The 14,645-nt window shown below is 43.3% G+C and overlaps 1 long non-coding RNA gene across 1 annotated transcript in view; it reads left to right on the forward strand.

The window, feature by feature from the left end:
* LOC129146455 (uncharacterized) overlaps positions 1-1,912 on the forward strand; it is a 34,276-nt gene extending 32,364 nt beyond the window's left edge. Inside the window, exon 3 of the long non-coding RNA XR_008553207.1 lies at positions 1,772-1,912. This is a non-coding gene — a long non-coding RNA (uncharacterized LOC129146455). The remainder of the gene's footprint in view (positions 1-1,771) is intronic.
* The last annotated feature ends 12,733 nt before the right edge of the window (positions 1,913-14,645 follow it).

The following is a 14,645-nucleotide window of genomic DNA, read 5'->3' on the forward strand; positions in this document are numbered from 1 at the left end:
GGACACGAGTAATGTAGTGGTGGGAATTTTATGGGGATTACACCTAAAAGGGGAGCTCAAATATTGTACAAAAATGAACAACAATGTAAAAATAAATATATAATAAAAAACCATTTTATGTAGGCAAATAGATATAAACAAGAGTTAAGTTCTGGTGGCACAGTTCTGGTCACCAAACTCCTATAATATGAAACAATCATATTTGTCTTCACTCATTTTCCAACCCGCTTGTTCCAGTTCAGGGTCTGGTGGGGGACTTGGAGCCTCTCGGGATAGCCCAGAGCACAGGACACCCTTCTGTTGCCAGTGACAGCTGGTTCCAGTGCTGAGCACACAGCAGAAAGTCAAATGCTGAAAGCCAAGCAGGAAAAGAATTCAACTTCTGCAAGGGTCTGACCAGGACAGTGGGAGGCAATATTCAAATCCGCTGTGCTGACTGAGGGCTCTGGGTTTTTTACAGGGAGGTTTATGTGCAGATAAGCAGGGAGCAATGGGAGTCATTTGGGGAAAGGTCCATAGTAGCTTTGGTTTGGGGGAAAGTAGATGGATGCTCAGTGTTTATTGTGGATTTATAGACACACAGGAGCCATGACCAAGAACTAAGGACCAAGGACTAAGGACCTGGGTTTTGTCATCTGCGTAAAGGCTTGCGGTGGTGGTTTGCAGGTTTCCTGAACCCCTGTCTCACAGCTGTGCATCCCTTGGTCTGCCAACAGAGAGACGAGTTCACTTAGGTCCAGAGGATTGAGAGCAGTCTGGGGCTTAGCTGAGTTATAGATGAACTAGTACGTGCTGTGTTAGTATTGGGCTTGGGATCACTTCCCTCCCAGATAGCATCTCTCTCTCTCTCTCTCTCTCTCTCTCTCTCTCTCTCACACACACACACACACACACACACACACACACACACTCACTCACACACACACACTCACTCACTCACTCACTCAGAGTAGAACAAAGTAATCACGGGGGAACCTCACATGTGCATATTTGGAAAGTGGGAGAAAACTCAAGTAACAGGAGAAAACCCATGTGGACATGGGGAGAACATGTAAACTCCACACAGATGGTGGATTTCACCAGGAATCGATTTTCTTTCTCACCAGTGTTATAGTTAAACTCCATTGGATGATATGCTATTTGAAGATCAAAACCAGAGTAAAATTTTTATACCATTTATATAAATTTTAGAAAATTCAATTGAATCTAAAGTGACTGAAAGCAGCTCAGTGCTGCATAATATACACATGTTAAAACTTGACTATCAAATTACACACTCAAATATGTGCAGGTTCTTGTGTATGATTGTACCACAAAACATAATTTTAAAAATTACACACAAAAAATAATAAAAAAGAACAAGAAAAGCCAAAGAAGTACAATATGTCCAAAAATGGTGGCCCAGCAGGACAAAAGAGAAATCATGTAATAATAGAAATATTTAAAGATGTAATTCATCAAAAAATTTTCAGGGCCTCCCTGGTGGTGCAGGGGTTTGAGACACAGCCTGTGGAGCTGTCCACAGCCTCTGAGGCACGAGGTCGATTCCCGGCCAGAGAGGTGCCCAAATGGCGCAGCAGACCTCTCCTGGCTAGCCCACTGCTCCCCTCAGCAGTGTATTTTGGTCAATCTGCCTGTTCTGTTCCCTGTTCTGTCTCTGGTGAGTCCTCTCTCTCTCACACACACACCCCCCTCCCCATACCTCTGGCCTGTGCCCCAGTTCTTGTATGCATAAATAAATAAATCTTTAAAAATTTTTTTTTCTTTTCAGAAACCAAGAAAGACTTGACTCCTCTTAAAAAGGCACAGCTGATTCCAGGAGAAGTTGACAAAGGTTTGCTTCACTAAAACATATCCTAGCAAAGTTACTGGACTTCAGAGATAAAGACTCTTTGGGGCAGTCGGGCACAAAACCCAGCTCAATGGCTTGCTGACTTCAGGCTTCTCTAAGTCATCCTTCAGTGCTATAAGACAATGAAACAATCCTAAAAATTTCTTGAGAAAATTGTGCTCTATACCCTTTATACCTGACTTTTATTTTAAAGATACAAAATCGAACATTTTGAACATGCAAGAATTTTAGAAGGATTGTTCATATAAACTTTTTCTGAATAAACTACCAGAGAACTTGTGGCGCAGGGGGTTAAGACACAACCTCTGAGACTGTCCGCAGCTGCTGCAGCACTAGTTTGATCCCTGGCCAGGTAGCTACCCACATGGCACAGCAGACCTCTCCTGACTCACTTGCTGCTGCCCTCAGCAGTGTATTTCAGTCAGTCTGCCTGTCCTGCTCCCCACTCTGTCTCTGGTGAATTCTCTCACTCCCCCACCTCTGGCCTGTACCCCAGTTCTTGTATGCATAAATAAATAAATCTTTAAAACAAAACAAACTATCAGAGAACTAACTTCAACCCAAAGATAGTGTGGACCATAACCAGGAATTCCACAAGGAATGATGCTCCCGGAGAAATTGAGTCCATTTCTAGAATGGAAATGCCTGGAAAGGATTTAAAAATGTTGGAAGAGTCTGGGAACTTGATACAAGTTTGGAAGCATCAGTGTCTCCAAATCGGGACAAGAAATAAACACAGAAAAGTAACTTTGTCTGACAGCCATGGAGATGAAGATTGCCTAAATTAATATATCAAGAAGTTACTGACCACTCTGCAGAACTTAGGTCAGGATGGATTTTTATAACATGCCCTGGGAATGTGGAATTTTTACTGACATTTTTAAGAGTGGTGCATTTGCCAGTTTCTTTGGGGGAAGAACACTCCTTTCATAAAGGGTAGTTTAAAATGATCTTGTAAGAAAGAAAAGAAATTATTGAAAAGTTGTAGATTCATATTGGGAACAAGTAGGGAAATTTTAATACAGGTTGTAATTTAGATTTTGGAATTATTGCTACTTTTCTGGATGTGAGTATTGTACTATAATTCTATGGGGAATGTCCTTATTTATAGAATATTTATGCTGAAATGTTTAGGAATGGAGTGTCATACCTGTGAATAGTTTCCAAATTATTCAGAAAAAAAGTATGTATCATACATAAATATGGCAAAATGTTAGCAATTAGTGAATCTTGGTGAGGAGGATATGGAACATTCATTATACTAGACTTTCTATTTTCCTTGTAGCTATGAAATTACTGAAATATAAAGTTATCTAATCAAGAATAAAATATCAAAGCAGCAAAGATTATCTTTTAGAGAAATCAAGACACCCTCCCCCTACCTCCCTAAGGAAGTATCTGAGCTTAAAGATACAATCAGATGACTTGAAGAAGTAATTCAAATGCACAGGAAATATGCTTGCTATTTGGGGAACAGAGAAATATGAAGAATCCACTGGGAAAGTGAAAATATGAAAAGGTTGCACATGGTTTACAAACTTCCAGAGCAGGGGAAGAATCCCTAGTAAAGGTAATCTAAGCAAAGATGATGACTATATACCACTGAGTTAAAGAAAAAATTTCCAGATGTAAGTGGACATGGAACTACTGTTGCTTAGCTCATTAGTAAATGAACTAATCCTGTTAAAGATCTCAGAACAGCTTAGAAGATGCTCTATTGCACAAAGAGGACAAAACAGTTGGTTTGAATAATTGCACTAGGCTACTGATGACCAGAATGAGAGGATAAGTCAGAGAAAACAGACAAAAACTATCTCTTGGACAAAGTGAAGAATGGTTGAAAGAAGTAGAGTCCATTTCCAATCCAAACTGAGTAATGAGGTGTCAGCTAAGCATAGCCTAGAAGCACAAGGAAGTTGGACATGGGCTCTGGGACATAGCTTTCCATCAAAGCTCACCAGGGAGATGGATGGACGGTCTTGCAGTCGAAGCAGAAACCCTTAATGACGAGGACAGGCAGGGAGGCCTTGCTCCGCGGAAGATGAATGAGGACAGGGGAGCAGCTGCAGAGAAAGTGAAAACTTGTAAGCAGGGGATTTTAGTACAGTATGAATTACAGGGCTTGGAGGGGTGGGTGTAGGCAATGAGATGTAATAAAAGCTAAATTGCTCTTTTTTGATTAGAAAATCCATGACAGCAGGAAGAGCTGCTGTTGAGAGAAGAAACAAGTAGTCAGCTGAGGACAGAAATGAATATAACTAAAACCAGAACACCAGTGCCTCACACATCAGTGACTAGCACTCCAGGAAGACAGGATCTTCAGATCCTATGAAAGATGTCCTCTGAGTGCAGCCTGCTCCTGTGCCCCGCTTGACAGACGTCTACCCAGGACCAGATACATAATTTGCTGGGTTTCATGCAAAATGAAATCTCAAGTCCCTTGATCAAAAAGCAGGGGGCCAGGGGGAGTGCCATCAGAGGTACTAAACCACATAGGTTTTTTTTTTTTTCCTTTCTTCAGGGTGTTGACATAGCATGGGGTCAGTCGTTTATGTCAAACTAAATAAAATTTTTTTTCACTGTTAGTATGAATTTTACCATCCCTTTTTATATTGTCCTAGGGCAATTAAAAACGAATATAGAGAACTTCATCTCATACAAAAAATCCCTGAAATTACACCAGTCTCTCTCATACATGATACGATTTTAGTTCTCATCAGAACAGTAGAAATTGCACAAAACTAACCAACCTTTCAAAATTCATTTCTTGACTCAGGCACATGCACCAACACACTCTCTTTGGTTTACTGATGAGTAAAGTAAGAAGGACTGAAGAGCAAAGGAACTTTGCTTTCTTCTCTGTCACTGTTTTTGGTGTAAGTGGCTGGTGAATACAGACTAAAACAGTGAAAAGGTATATAATAGAGTTCCCGAGTCATTCATGTTCCCTAGAACACCCCTGCCTTCTTTCAAAGCTAGCTCCAGTTCTAGTGGAAGGCATGGCTTCTCTGGGCTCTCACCTGCTCACTTGGTCATAGACATACCTTGCTGCTTACCTAGTACTTGGTCACCCAACTACCACACGTGGTGAGTCCAGTGGGATTCTGTATTCACGAAGCTAAAACACAGATTCAAAGAAAAAAGTATTAAGAATCTCAAGATGGGACTTCCCTGGTGGCTCAGGGATTAAAGTCTCAGTGTTATCCAGCTATGGCCAGCCACTGTGGTGTGAGTTGGATCCCCAGGCAGGAGCTACCAACATGGCACAGCAGACCTCTCTTGTCTCAGCTGCTGCTCCCCTCAGCAGTCTATTTCAGTAGATCTGATCTGCTCCCCACTCTGCCTCTAGTGAATCTTCTCCCCACCCTCTGCACCTCTGGCCTATACCCCAGTTCTTGTATGCATAAATAAATAAAAATAAATCTAAAAAAAACCCCTCAAGATGGTAACAGTAGAAGATTAAACCACATGGAGCTGTTCTGAGGATCCTACCCCAGGAAGTTGCCCCAGTTTCCTCATACACATCTTGACCCTCAGTCACCTTGTAAAGTCCTTAATGACACAAGCCATAGGAATCAAACAGTTTTCAGCATAGTACTGGGTGTGATGGAGAGAGCTGCTGCTTTAACAAGTGGACAAGTGAATGAATGAATGAATGAATGAACGAATGAATGAATTGTGATGCCTACAGTCAGGCTTTAAACTTCCCAGTTCACTTTACATTAACTTGTAGGTGTCTTTATTGCTAGTCATTACAAATCCTCTTTGGAGGAGAACTGGGTTTAAAAGAAGAAATAAATCAAGCACATGAAAGCGATTGGAAACCTCCCAGCCTGCCTGCTCTGGTACAGAAGGGGTCCCAGAGGAAGATTTCTCCAGCACAGCTATCCCTCACTTCCTGCCTCAGCATGCCAGCTATACCCTGCTGCTTTAAGACTTGGCTGTGGCTCTGTGCCCTCCCCAGGTATCCAAGGTCAATTTGATCCAATATTTATAATTGTCTGTTGCCTCCCATTTGGGCTGCTGGTGCTTTGATTGTGAAAATACTCACCACCCCTCACGAGGTCAATGGCTGGGAGGGAGAAGTTCATTAGTCTTTATGGCCCTAGCAATATTTCAGAAGGAGGCAGTGGTAGATAGGCCCACGCACTCTCCAGCCTCTCCGCACTACATGGCTGGCTGCAGGCGCTGATTGTATTGATTGCATCTGTAATGACATGATGGCTGCTTTCTGGAGTGGGACATGTAAATACCTTGACACTCAGGTGGAGGGAAAGGATCTTTATCAAAGGCAGAGACGTGTCCTCAGAGATCAGGCAAGTACACTTTTCTAGAATTGGCATCTCTTTCCTGCAATGGCCTAAACCATCCCTCCCCCTGGATGTCTCTATTCCTGAAATGGATGGAGTGGGTGTTGTGGTATCATTATTAAATTTGAAAGCTAAGCCCCCACTTCTTGTCCAGCAAGCAAGTTTGGGAGACTTGAATGGATAAAGTTGATGATGCAGCTCATCAGTCAGGATGCACCCAGAACTAGTCACCCTAGCCAATAATTGATGCCTGGAATAGGACCCTCTGTCTGGGCAGCAGTCCTCTCCTGTTTTGCCCTTGCTTTCTCAGAAGAGCATTTCAATAAATCTGCCTTTTCTGTTCTTCAACTTGTCTCTGGTGAATTCTTTCACCCCAGCACCTCCGACTTACACCCCAATTCTTCCTCACAACAATGGATGCATGAATGGATGGATGGATGGAATTACTTCCATTAAATCTGACAAGTAATATTAAAGGGTCTGAAGTGACAGCATTCCCACAGGTCTTAGAATTCAACACCCTGATTATACAGATGAGGAAGCTGAGGCTCAGACAGAGACCAAGGTCTTGAATATTCAAGACCAAAGCTGGGTTTCTAGAGTTCAAATCATGTGTTAATGTCTTCATTCTGGTAAACAACTATATACTAAGGAAAGGGCTGCTTCAACCCAGAAGGGTGCCTTTTACAAATAAGAAAAGGCATCCCTTCCTCCTGGGGGACTCAGCCCTGCTCCCAGGGGTGAGGCCTGGCAAGCAGAGTGGCTACTCCTTGGCTGGGTGCCCTTGTGTGCAGGGTGAGCAGATTTCATGATTCTCCCTGGTAGCTCTGCCTAAGGAAGTGCAAACTTTGTGGTTCCCAAGGACAGGGCCTGATCTTTATTTAACTGTAAATCCCACCTCCTCTAGAGCTGTACGCCTCAGTACTGAGGAAGGGAATTGTTTACAGAAGGAAAGCGGGGGATGGGAGGAGGCGGACTACCAATATCCCTGGGAACTTCACCAGTGAAACTTTGAGAAGCAACAAAACAAGTAAAACCCAAACAACCCATTGCTAGGCCTGGCACAGGAAAATAAAGCGAAGTGAAATAGAGTCCAATTAGTTTGCTTAAACAATATTAAACTCCAGAGGAAAACAGAGAGATAGCGCTGCTGACATTACTGCGAGCTGCGGAGAGGGGCCAGGCAATTATATTAGGGAAAACAGATAAGTTTGTGAGTTGCCAAATAAAGAAGCAATCACAGAGATAAAAGCAGGCACTTTCCCCAAACGGAAAACATAACTAAATCATTCATCAACTTTCTATGCAGAGCTCAGGCACCTGATCTGGAGACAAATAAGGGGGTTGGTGTTTTAAATGGTGTTATCTTGAATTGCCTGATTCCTTTGCCTCAAGCTAATTTGGATTAATCTATCTCCCCAGGAGGCTATAAAATTCTTCTCTCCTCCATAAACCTTTGGAAAGACAGATGGTCACTCATCTCAAGTGAAGTTTGAATTCCCTCCCTACTCCCCATGTGGGGACAGAAAGCAGGAGAAGAGAGGAGACATTGTCAGGAGCAGAGAGGCAGAGAAAGGAGGGAGAGCTCGAATCTTTCCGTACTTCACAACTTCAAATATGTCATTTGTTTCTCTTTCCCTCTCTCATGCTCACTTATTTAGACAAGTCTCTGTCCTCCTTTCAAGCGTCAGCTTGGCCTGAGTCACCACAAAGCAGGAATTTCGCAATAGTTTTGGAGTTACAGATTTCTTTGAAAATCTGGTCAAAGGATAAGGAGCCCTGGGGGATGGGCCTGGGCATCTGAACCCTGCAGCCTCAGGCCCTCGGGACAGCCTAGCAGCCTTCCAGCTGGACACAGACCACCAGGGCATTTCCCGCCTGAAGGAGGAGCTGAACTCTGCCCCGGATGTCCTGAGTGAGGGGTCTCAGGGAGCAGAGTGGAGTGGTCATATGGGGGGGCCTTTAAAATGCAGAGGGGCCTCCCTGGTAGTGCAAGGGGTTAAGACACAACACTATGAAGCTATCTGCAGCCACTGCAGCATGAGTTCAATCCCTGGCTAGACAGGGAGGCGACCAGCTAGGGAGGTGACACACATGGCGCAGCAGACCTCTCCTGACTCACCCGCTGCTCCCCTCAGCAGTGTATTTCAGTAGATCCGCCTGTTCTGTTTCCCACTCTGTCTCTGGTGAATCCTCTCACCTCCCGCACCTCTGGCCTACACCCCATTTCTTTTATGCATAAATAAATAAATCTTTTTAAAAAATGAAATAAAATGGAGTGATGTAAGTGGGCTTGCTCTTTGTGTTGTAGGAGCTGCTGTGGAAGGCAGAGGCCTGGGACAGGGAGTTGGGGTGAGGAGGCCAGCAGTGCAGACCTCTGCCTTACCCTACTGGTTCCTTTAGTTGCACTTCCACAAGTGGTGGATAACTTGACCTTTGTCCTCTCCCTCTATCCTGCTGGTTAAAAAAATTTTTTTTTAAACTTTGCCACACCAAAGGCACTTCAGTTTGTATTTGTGGTGGTGGGTGGCCGGATGCAGAAGCAGTGAAAGAGGTTCTGACCTGGTGACAGTTTTTAGGCCCTTTGCTGGTAACACCCCCTCCTCAGAAAAGAGGCCCATGTGTACATGTATAACAGGGTGGTCCCCAGGAAAAGGGGAGTTTCCAGGTTCCCTGCCCCAACCAAGGGAGGGTGGAGCTGAGTGGGGAAGAAGCTGGAGAGGAGACCAGGAAAGGAAGGAAAAGGGATGGAGAGCAGGAGACCTGGAGGAGCCACATGGAACAGAGACAGGTCAAGAAGCTGTGCTTGCTTCTCAGACCTGGACAGTTGAAACAGATGTGGATGACAGACCCATGGGGAGGTTAACAATGGCAGCTTTTATCTTGATTTTGCTCCTTTTGTCCCAGATATGATGGGCCCCTTCTGCCCTTTTTCTATGGGTCCCCACCAGAAGGTGCCTTAGACTTGTGGCAGGCTTTTGGAGCTCAGTGGCCCTGCTTTGAGCCAACCTTGTTTGGCTAGACATTTACCCATGAGGGCATGGGTTACTTTGGGTGCTTGATTTGGAAACTACATTCTTCCCCTTTTATTTGCTGCACACTAATTGTATTGAAGTTCCTTTCCATTGAAGGTCTTATGTGTTTTGTCTTGACACTGCAGATGGCAGAACATATTTAGAGCAGGCAGGTTTGGGGGTTCTGGGGTGCTCCTCACCCTGTCCTGTAACACATACTGATACACTTTGACAATTTCAAAAGAGTCATATATTCCCTGAAGCCCATTGTTGGATCCTAAGTTTTAGAGCCTGGAATAGAAGCCATTTTAGAGAGGGTCTTAGAAGCTTAAATGATGACACCTAAGTTGCTCATTTTACATTTTATTTTATTTTTTAAGATTTATTTATTTATTTATACAAGCACTGGGTATAGTCAGAGCATGGGAAGGTGAGAGAATACACCAGAGCCAGAGCAGGGAACAGAACAGGCAGACTGACGAAGTACACTGCTGAGGGGAGCAGTGGGCAGCAGGAGAGGTCTGTGAGCCATGTGGGACCCTCACCGGGTGGTCAGGGATCAAACCGGTGCTGCAGAGGCTGCGAGCAGCTTCGCAAACCAGCGCTCAACCGCTCAACCGCTGCGCCACCAGGGAGGCCCTCATTTTACATTTTAATAAGTTAATCGAATTAAAATGAGCTGCTTGGAAATGGCCCATTTTAGAAGCATTGGTGGGGCCAGGCTAACTGAGACCAGGGGAGGAAAGGGAGGAACTGACAGGAAACTGCTTGAGAAAACTTTGTAAGAAGTTAGGGAAGTTGAATCTGTAATTTACCAGTGCTGCCATAGGTGGCAGTGCTGTAATTATTGACTCTTCCAAATAAACCTTTCTGGGCATGTTTCTAGGCTCCAAAATCAAATCAATAATTTCAGTTTTTTTGATAACTCAAGAACAAATCCAGAGAGTTATATGATATTCTGAGATATTGAGGAGAGCAAAATAAGGAAGAAACAACATCAGTGTCTTCACATTTCCACTCTTGTTATTTCTTTTTTTTTTTTTAAGATTTATTTATTTATGCATAAAAGAGCTGGGCTACAGGCTAGAGATGCAGGAGGTAAGAGGATCCACCAGAGATAGTGTGGGGAACAGAACAGGCAGACTGACTGAAATACACTGCTGAGGGGAGCAGCGGACAAATCAGGAGAGGCCTGCTGTGTCATGTGGGGAGCTCCCTGGCCGGCCAGGGATCGAACTCATGCTACAGAGGCTGTGGATTGCTTCATAATGCAGTGCTTAACCCCTTGTGCCACCAGGGAGGCCCTCCACTCTTGGTATTTCTTGTGGCAATAATTGGTCTTTTTTAAAGATTTATTTTATTTATTTATGCATACAAGAGCTGGAGTGCAGGCAAGTGAGAGGATTCACCAGAGACAGATTAGGGAGCAGAACAGGCAGATGTACTGAAATGCACTGCTGAGGGGAGCAATGGATGAGATAGGAGAGGTCTGCCGAGCCATGTGGGTTAGCTGTATGACCAGGGATCAAGCTGGAGCTGCAGTGGCTATGATAACTTCATAGTGCTGAGATTTAACCCCTTGCACCATCAGGGAGGCCTTGGGGCTATATTTTTGTTCCTGAAACTCTTTCACCATTTTCCCTTTCAGAGTCAGGTAGCAAATACTAATATATCTCTCCCTTCAATCTCATAAAATTTGTGTGGGCTATGCTTGGCATTTCCCCCCCTGAATTTCTTGCACTCTGAGAGGGAGTATTATCTCTTTTCTGAATAGTCAAAACAAAAATTACTTATTAAACCAGCTAGCTAGCATACAGATGAAGAACTACTAATAGATTCATCCCTCTAGTGACTGAGTATACAACATGGAATGCAACCCTCCCCAAATGGTGGGCAGTGATGACCTGGATAGAGAACGTCTTGGTCTTGCTCAGCGTGAGGCTGTCAGACAGTTGTCAGGAAGCTAAATGCCCAAACTGAGCCAGTCCTGGAATACTACCAGAGAAAGGGAGTGTTGGAAACAATCTTTGGAATAGAAACCAGCAAGATCTGGCCTTTTGAATAAGCCTTGTGAAAGTTCCACAAATAAACTAGAACACATCATTACTCCATGAGTAAGATAAGAAGTTCCTTGCATGTATGAATTGTTTGAAAATTCTATTAGTTTTATTTCTACTGACTTTACTGTGGAAATTAAAGATCTGCCAACTGAGTCAGATACTAAGATTTATCTTTGTGAATCATCTAGTGTGTTTTACATAGTTATCTTTTGTGGAGGTACAGTTCAAAAACATCGGTGACATCTACATTTTTGAAAAATCTCTTAGTGCATAATTATAAAAGAAAAAAAATTGAGGGGCCTCCCTGGTGGCACAAGGGGTTAAGCACCACACTATGAAGCAATTCAAAGCCTCTGCAGCATGAATTCAATCCCCAGCCAGACAGGGAGCAACCCACATGGTGCAGCAGACCTCTCCTGCCTCGCCGGCTGCTCCCCTCAGCAGTCAGTCTACCTGTTCTGTTCCCCATGCTGTCTCTGGTGGATCTTCTTACCCCCACATCTCTGGCCTGTACCCCACCTCTTGTATGCATAAATAAATAAATCTTAAAAAAGAAAGATTTATTTATTTTTATACAAGAACCAGGGTACAGGCCAGATGTGTGGCAGGGTGAGAGGATTCACCAGAGACAGAGCAGGGAACAGAACAGGCAGACTGACTGAAATACACTGCTGAGGGGAGCAGCGGGCGAGACAGGAGAGGTCTGCTGTGCCATGTGGGATTCTCGCTGGCCGGCAGGGATTGAACCTGCGCTGCAAAGGCTGCAGACAGCTTCACAGTGTGGCGCTCAACCACCTGAGCCACCAGGGAGGCCCAATAAATAAATCTTTTTTAAAAGAAAAAAGAAAAAAAATCGATAGTACACTAACTTTTATTCAGTTAAAACAAAAGAAATATTACTCTAGTAGAGTGGAGTTTCAGGTGGAATTTCTAGGTGGCCCCTGTCAAGCCAAGATACACACACACACACACACACACACACACACACACTCACACTGTTCCTTACATTCCTGAGAAGTAAGTGGGCGTCCCTGAAGAAGCAAAGTTTGGCTTAGGCCTTAAAGGAAACTTTCTCTGATGATCTCTCAAGATATGTTCCCTCCTCTGAGATTTCAAGTCTGTATGATCTCACATTTAGCATAAATTATCTACATTTCAGGGCCTCCCTGGTGGCGCAAGGGGTTAAGACGCAAACTATGAAGATACCTGCAGTCACCGTAGCACGAGTTTGATCCCTGCCCAGGGAGCTACCCACGTAGTGGTGCAGCAGACCTCTCCTACTTACCCGCTGCTCCCCTCAGCAGTGTATTTCAGTCAATCCACTTGTTCTGTTCCCCACTCAGTCTCTGGTGAATCCTCTCACCTCCCACACCTCTGGCCTGTACCCCAGTTCTTGTATGCATAAATAAATAAATCTTTAAAAAAAATTATTTACATTTCAGCTACTTGTGTACATGCTAGGTCCTGAGGGATAGGCATACGTTTCTGTCTGCCAGGGCATTTTAATAAATCACTCAATAAGTAACATTGGTTGAATATATCAGTCAACAGGATATAAATAGTCAGATAAAAGTTGGGGGAAGGGGAGAGTGCCGGGTTGAAGGACTAGCCAGTGAAAGAAAACTCAGGTAGGAATATCTAAGATCCTCTCAAGACATGGTGACTCCTCCCAGTGTGACGAGGGAGATACTGTGAGGGTGGAGGAAAAGAGAAGACTAAGAGGTCTGCAGCAGTCAGAATGAGGGACCTTGAATATCAACCTGAAGATTCTGGGCTTGATTAGTAAGCAAAGGGGAACCAGCAAAGGGTCCCAGATAAAGATTTTAGCAAGATGCAGAAAGAACAGTGAGTTAAATAGGGACCAGTAGGTACCCATTATACCCATTCAGCGTAATATCATAGAGTGTTCAACCCTCTTATTCAACACCCTTGTTGGTGACAATGCAGGGTGGACTCAAATGCGACAGTTAATAGAAGAATGAAGTAACATAAACCTGGTGACTGCACAGGGAGTGGCCAAAGACAGTGACTTGGGACCCATTGGGAGATGAAGTGCTGGGTGGGGCCAAGACTTGCATTCAAAAAAGCATCAGGGCCTCCCTGGTGGCGCAAGGGGTTAAGCACCGCACTATGAAGCTATCCGCAGCCTCTGCAGCACGAGTTCGATCCCTGGCCAGCCAGGGAGAAACCCACATGGTGAGGAAGACCTCTCCTGTCTCGCCTGCTGCTCCCCTCAGCTGTGTAATTCAGTCATTCTGCCTGTTCTGTTCCCCACTTTGTCTCTGGTGAACCCTCTCACCCCCACACCTCTGGCCTGTACCCCAGCTCTTGTATGCATAAATAAATAAAAATATTTAAAAAACCACAAAAAACAAATGTCAACTTCTAAGGTTATCTCCTGGTGAATTTAAATACACAATTGCAAAGACACCCAAACGCAAGATTCTTCATAGATACAGACAAGCTGATTCCAAAAATTATATGGAAAGGCAAAGAAACTTGAATAAACAAAAACAAATTTGAAATAGGAAATCAAAATTGAATGATTTGCACTGCCACACTTTAAGATTTATTTTGAGTTACAGTAACATAGTATTGGGGACAACTTATTACAGACAACATAGTATTGGGGAAAGAATGGACATATAGTTCAGCAGAGAAAAGCAGAATCCAGAAACAGACTCATAAATGGGATCAATTTATTTTTGACAAATGTAAACACAACTTAATGACATGTTTTCAGCAAAGGTAAAGCAATAAAATCCTTACAAGGAAACATCAGAGAAAGTCTTTGTGACCTGGAATTTGGCAGAGTTCTTAGATATGTTACCAAAGATATGACTCATAAAAAAGAAGATAAATTTAACATCACTGACATTGAAAACTTGATCTGCTGTGTACATGATAAAGAGAATGAAAATTCAAGCAATAGAGTGGGATAAAACATTTGCCAATCATATCTGATAAAGGACTTATATCTAGGATATATAAAGAAATCACAATATTCAATGGTAAGAAAATAAGCAAGAAAAACTTTAGAAAGGTGTAAAATTTTCAGCAGACACTCCAAGAAGGTATACAGATGGCAAAGACACATATGAAAAACTGCTTGACATTCTTGGTTACTAGAGAAATACGTAATGAAAGCCACAATGATATATTATTCTACACCAATTAAAATGCTTTAAATTTTGAAAATATCAAGTGCTAGCAAGGATGTGAGGCAACTGGAACTTTCTTACACTGAATACCAATGATATAGCAACTGTGAAAAATGTTTTATCAATTTCTTATAGTTATACATACACGCCCCTCAAAACCTAGCAATCCTAGTCTAGACATTTATTCTAGAAAAATGAAATTTCATATTCATAGAAAAGTCTGCACACAAATGTTTAGAGTAGCATGA

The sequence above is a fragment of the Talpa occidentalis genome, unplaced genomic scaffold (assembly GCF_014898055.3).
Source record: "Talpa occidentalis isolate TD23 unplaced genomic scaffold, MPIMG_talOcc4v2.1 talOcc4.2, whole genome shotgun sequence".
NCBI classification, from domain to species: Eukaryota; Metazoa; Chordata; class Mammalia; order Eulipotyphla; family Talpidae; genus Talpa; species Talpa occidentalis.